Genomic DNA, 6,438 nt, shown 5'->3' with positions numbered 1-6,438 from the left:
TTGATTGTTCGGTCGAGCTGATTTTGTACTTCATTTTGAAATTCCTTGAACATTTCAAAGGCTTCATATTTGTGTTTCATTAGATACACATACCCATATCGACTAAAATCGTCGGTAAAGGTAATGAAGTACCTTTCACTATTCCTACTAGTGGGCTTGAGAGGTCCGCATACATCCGTATGTATGATACCTAACAAGTCCTTAGCCCTCTCATTTGTACCTTTAAAAGGTTCTTTGGTCATCTTGCCTTGAATACAAGATTCACACTCATCAAACGAACCTAACTCATTTGTTTTCAAAAGACCATTCTTTTGGAGAGTATTTACACGATTCTTGTTTATGTGTCCAAGACGACAATGCCAAATGTAGGAATCACTCAAATCCTTTTTGAGTCTTTTAGTGGAAGTTTGATATAATGAGCTATTTGAGGTATTGTCATGAACCAATTCATAAATACCGTTGTTTGGTACAGCTTTAAAATAAAAGATACCATTAGATGATACATGCATTTCTGATTTTACAAATTTAAAGTCAAAGTTACATTGTCTAAGAAGGTGCACGGAAATAATGTTCCTAGTCAAACTAGGAGCATACAAAACATTTCTCAAAACAACTTCCAAACCACTTGGAAGCGATAAAGTGAAGTCTCCTCTAGCGACCACGTGCACCCTTGCACCGTTGCCCATGAAAAGACTCACTTCGCCCTTCTTTAAGTCTTCATTCCTTTTGAACCCCTGCAACCAATTGCAAATATGAGTTCCACATCCGGTATCCAATACCCATGTGTTAGAAGAAATAAGATTTAGCTCAATATTAATCATAAAGACATTACCCGAGGCATGCCCCGCATTCCTCTTGTCTCTTAGCTCTTTTAGGTAGACCGGGCAATTGCGTTTCCAATGTCCGGTCTCCCCACAACCAAAACAAGGATCATCCTTATGACCCCTCGGTTCCACAACCTTTTGTTTCTTTGCCATAACCGGTGATTTGCCCTTACCCTTAAGATGCACAGGAGGACCCTTTCTTTTTGCTACCTTAGCCTTAGAATTGGGTTGAGATCGATTCTTGGATTTACCTTCATTGATCGCAAACACGGGTAAAACCCTTTTACCCATGCTCGCCTCGGCTGTTTTAAGCATTGAGTGAAGTTCTCCAATGTTTTTGTCCCACCCATTCATGTTATAATTTAACACGAAAGTGTCGAACCTTTTCGACAGGGAGTTAAGGATCAAATCCGTTGCTAACTCTTTTGAGATGGGACAATTGAGCTTGGCGAGGCGATCAATGTAACTTTTCATCTTAAGTACATAAGTTGAAACTGGTTGATTATCATCCATTCTACATGCATGCAAGGCTCGAACCGTTTAAAACCTTTCAACTCTTGATTGCTTAAGGAACATTTCCTTAAGTTGAGTAATCATGTCGTACGCATTATGGTTTTCGAAATCCTTTTGGATTTCGGGAACCATAGTCGCCAACATGAGGCATGACACTTGAATGGAATCTTCCGTGTGTTGGACCCAATTCATATATTCGACCTCACTTCCCTCTTCCGGTTCGTTGGGGATAGGTGTTTCCAAAACATGATATAATTTTTCTTGTTTTAGAACAATCCTTAAATTTCGGAACCAATCCGAAAAGTTATTGTGGTTAAGACGGTCTTTAGCGAGAATAGATCGGAGAGATACGTTTTGGACGTTAGGGATTATGTTGTCGTCGACGTGTGCGGCCATCTGCAGAATTTTAATTAAGTTCATTTTAGTGTTTTACTTATTTTAATTATTAATACCCTTTTATATATATACCAAATATAATCAATAATTAAAATCTAGAATCCAATGATGAACCCGACTCCGGTTAGGTGACCTTTTTCCCATTGTCGGTTTATCAAGGTAGTTATTCATAACAATTGCAAACCCTTTTGCAACTTCTAGAGTTTATGGGACCGGTTCGAAATCATATTTCGTGTCGGCATGTTTATCCCATCAACACCTATTAGACCCCATGCTTGGGTGACCCTCTTCACATGGTTCTAATTTAAGTCGTCCTACTTGTATCAACTTGTAATATCAACATACAAACGGTTAGGTGACCTTTTTCCCATTTATATGCCAATATTACCTCAACATATTAATTTACTCTACGCGGTTAGGTGACCTTTTTCCCACTAAGAGCTTACTAATATGTTAAGCGTTATACAAAAGGATGGTGTTTAACTTGTTATCCTTAATTTTAAAAGGGATTTTTAGTTTTAATAATTCTAGTTGTAAAACTTTAAATCATGTTCTAACATGCATTTAGTAACATGATTATTTTGAAACCATTTTCAAAATTCTAATTTATAATAAAACCATTTTATTATGGGCGTGAGATGGCTAGTTAATAAATCCATTTTATTAAACTACGTGTCGCGTAATTACCGATAATTATTAGAACCCGTTTTATGTTTTGTTAATTAATTCTATGTGACGAAGTTGATATCCTAATATCTAACAACCACACAATCAAACAATCAATTAACAAGCATACACAATTATACTAGACACGAGCCACTAAGTTAGACCACACTTGTTAGCCGAAACAAGTGTGTGTCTTAGGTCCGATCCTAAGGGACACACGAAACATGGATGTTGTAGCTCCCACTTGATCCCGCATCCAAATGCGTCAAGCATCTTCTTCAACCCCGTTGTAATCCATTGGGCTTGAACTTGGGCCTTAGCTTCCATAAGCTTCCATTTGGGCTCAATGGGTGGGCTTAGGTCCTTTTGGGCTTGAATCCCCTTAATGGGCTTGTGAGACCCATTATCACCATACCCGGCCCAATAAGGCCCAAACTTCCAATTTTGCAATCTTCTTTAAATTTACAAAACAAATGTTCTAATACATTTTTTCTATAAAATAAAGATATTACAAATAAACTATTTATTACATACCCATATGAATAAATAATTACAAAACTGCCCCTAATTAATTATTACAAACCGAAACTTTGAATAATTAATAACAATCACAACAAACATCCATTTGGTCTACGGCTCGGTCTAGTTTTAACAAACATAACCCGTTATGTCTTAGGAACCCGTTCCAAAACCCCTTGACCTTATCGGGCCTAAACAAACCCAATAATTTGATTATGGGCTTCGGCCCACATGTGCAAAACACATGGGCTTCCGCCCAATAGAAAGTCTCATGGGCTTCGGCCCATTTAACCAAAATGGGCTTCGGCCCATTTCACTTTCTCCCCTTTTTTTTCGGTTAGCCCATTAACCAAAACAAGTGGGCTTCGGCCCAATTTCACCCGAATTGGGCTTCGGCCCATTTACTCGGTTTTATATATATTTTTTTTTTTTTGAACAAAGCCAAAAAATTATAACAAGATTAAATACAAAAATCATGCATGTTAATTTTTGTATAAAATCTTTCAAGGGGAAAAATATAAAACCGAAAACCCGAAGCTTAGTTTCCCGTATCCCGGCTCTTGATGCCATTTGTTGGGTTTCTATGGAATTTATAAATTTAGTTAACCATTTAACTAGTCACAATAAAGGCGGAAGCGTGATATTTACAAACTAAATATATGTATCCATGTGTTTATATATGTATATATTACAAGTTTATATAAGATATGTTCATGAACAACCTAGTTTATTCATGTCATAAGATTACCAATAATCTATTTATTAGAAACCCGAAGCAAGGATCAAATGATACGGAAAAACTAAACTATCAAAACTATAAACACTTACATTCTTAACCTTTTAAGAGTGTAGTTGATGTTGAAGAAGATGATGATGTTGATGCTAGACTTTCAAAGGGAAAATCCTCAAACGGAATATACCCCGAGCCTCCAACACACACCGAGCTATGTTAGGGAGCTTGAACACGAATAACCGAGACCCGAGCCTCTTCTTTTGTTCTTGGCCGAAAACCAAACCCAAGAAAGAAAGAAAGAGTTGTTCTACTTATTTATCTTGAAAGTCTTGATATAAAATCTTCAAAATCAAATCATATCATGGTGTTAGGTTTTTTAAGTCAAGTAACCAATACTCAACCTCTACCAAATCCATGACAAAACTTGACCAAAACTTTGGGGTGTGGGGCCCACCCAAAACCGGCCCCAAAATATATATATATATATATTTTTTTTATTTTATACTTTATAAAATATATAAACACCCCATCTTTCATAAACCATTTTATAAAAGAACACATAGTTAAATAATCATTCCAATAATAGTTATTTGAATAAATAAATTAACCAATTAATTTATTTAACACTTTCAAGTAGGTATTCAGAAACCCGATTTTCTGAATGTATCGTGTTCTGTATTTGTCTCATAGATCTTATCTTAACAAATACATTATTGGTGTGTGTCTAACTCGTTATTGGGTATGACCCGACTTGGATCAAACACAACTAGCCACATTAACCTAATTATGTGTCTCGGGCATACGGTATTCCAACATATATATCTCTATAAACATGGATATATAGCTAGCTAGGTTGATCATTAATTTGTAGATTTGCTAATAATTAATATTAAATTAACAACAATAATACAAATAATAATAATTATTATTCTTATATGTATATATAAGATGGTGAAGCATAGCGGAGGTGGTGGTGGTAGAACGGAGAAAAAGGAAGGGCGTTACAAGGGTGTTAGAATGAGGAAATGGGGCAAGTGGGTCGCGGAGGTTCGGCAACCGAACAGCCGCGACCGAATATGGTTGGGATCATACGACACGGCCGAGGAGGCCGCGCGAGCTTACGACGCCGCGCTTTTTTGTCTTCGTGGCCCGTCCGCAATAATTAACTTCCCAACCCATCCACCGAATATTCCCACAACTGCTGACCTCTCCCCGTCCCAGATACAAGTGGCGGCGTCACGACATGCTCGCGGCTTGTCCACGGATTGCTCTTTGGTGGCACAAGATGGTAACCCGAAAACGGAGTATCGGGAGGGGCAAGAGTGTAATTTACTAAGAGATTTTGGGAATACGACGTCGTATTTCCAAGCGGAAGAGGACGGTGGTGGCGGTGGCGGTTTGGTGGTTGAGAGGGAACGTTTATGGGCATATTGAGCTATTGAAGAAGAGAGGACAAGAGAACCGTAGAATGGATAGTAGGATGAAGGATAGATGTGAAAAGATTAGATAGTTTTCGAGGTGGTTTCGGTTATATATAGCATACGTAATATGGTAAAAGTATAACCGTAAGAGGGTAAAAAATAAGTACCGATTTATTTGTTTATTTATTATTTTCGTTCTTGTATGCGTGTAGCATTAATATCCTTATTATCCTTAGTATGTTATATTATTAAACAGTAAATAAAACGTAAATTTATCAAAAAGTTGTTGGAGTTAGATTATTATGGCTTTCCCGTTTTACCCACAACGGAGGATCGATCCGCCCCGTGAAAAAGTGTGACCATAAAGAATTAGGAGGATATTCTTTTAGAAGAAAAACGAAACCACATCTAGGTTAAAACTTCTTTTGTGATGAATTATATAAAGTTGGAATGTGTTACTAAAAAATTCTAAAAGAAGGTGTATCGGTTTTTATTAATCTCAATTAATATCTTTTGATCGATGTCGATTTTATTAATCTCAATTAATATTTTTTGATCTTTTGATCGATGTCGATTTTATTAATCTCAATTAATATTTTTTGATCGATGTCGATGTCAACTAACGAATTGATTAATAATGGTTTCATCTGTTTGCCTGTTTGCGACTAAGTTACAGGTTGTTGAAAAAGTCACATTTTTTACCTGGAAACTCAACCTGAACACAACCGTCACCAACTGACTCACCATCACTTGAGTATCAATAACGGATTCTAACGATGGTTATGGTTCCAGCGACCTCAATAATTGAGGATTTTACAATAAAAGGTTCTTAAAAGTGAGGTTACAAATATGTTTGGGACAAAAATTTTGAGTTTTCCAAGAAAAAAAATGTGAGTTTTCCAGTGGCATGCAACTAACGGTGTTAGTATTATGTTAATCGCGGAACGTTGGGAATAAATATATTAAAAAGCGAAAGTTTTATCAGCCAATTTGTTAGTTGGGACGGAAGCGCTTAAAAGATGATAGTTGGGATTAATTAGAATCAATACACCAGTTATAAAATAAAAAGATGGGCAAAACCAATGTTTTAAATACCAGTTGTTAACTCATACCGGGTTACGCTAAAAAGGGGTACAGCCGGTTGAACGGGGATGTACAGAGAGGTTTAACCAGGTTGAATAGTTTATATTTTAATTTCATATAAATGCAACTTTAACTAAAAAAACCCCAAAAGTATATTATTTCTTAATCAAATATAACCTTAAAGTTAATCCATAGTAAATAAAAAAAATAATACAAAATCACTCAATTTTGAAAACATAATCCAAAAGTTTACTTGGTTAATGTTAATTGCTAGGTTGAAAGT

General features: G+C 36.3%; 1 pseudogene; it reads left to right on the top strand.

Moving 5' to 3' along the window:
- Positions 1–4,599: 4,599 nt before the first annotated feature.
- On the top strand, positions 4,600–5,085 carry LOC143603203 (ethylene-responsive transcription factor ERF016 pseudogene; annotated as a pseudogene).
- Positions 5,086–6,438: the final 1,353 nt, after the last annotated feature.

This window comes from Bidens hawaiensis, unplaced genomic scaffold (genome assembly GCF_021521415.1).
Source record: "Bidens hawaiensis isolate Kalapana, Puna unplaced genomic scaffold, B.hawaiensis_p1.1 tig00061013_1, whole genome shotgun sequence".
In the NCBI taxonomy this organism is placed as follows: Eukaryota; Viridiplantae; Streptophyta; class Magnoliopsida; order Asterales; family Asteraceae; genus Bidens; species Bidens hawaiensis.
This window is presented reverse-complemented; position numbering and strand designations above follow the sequence as displayed.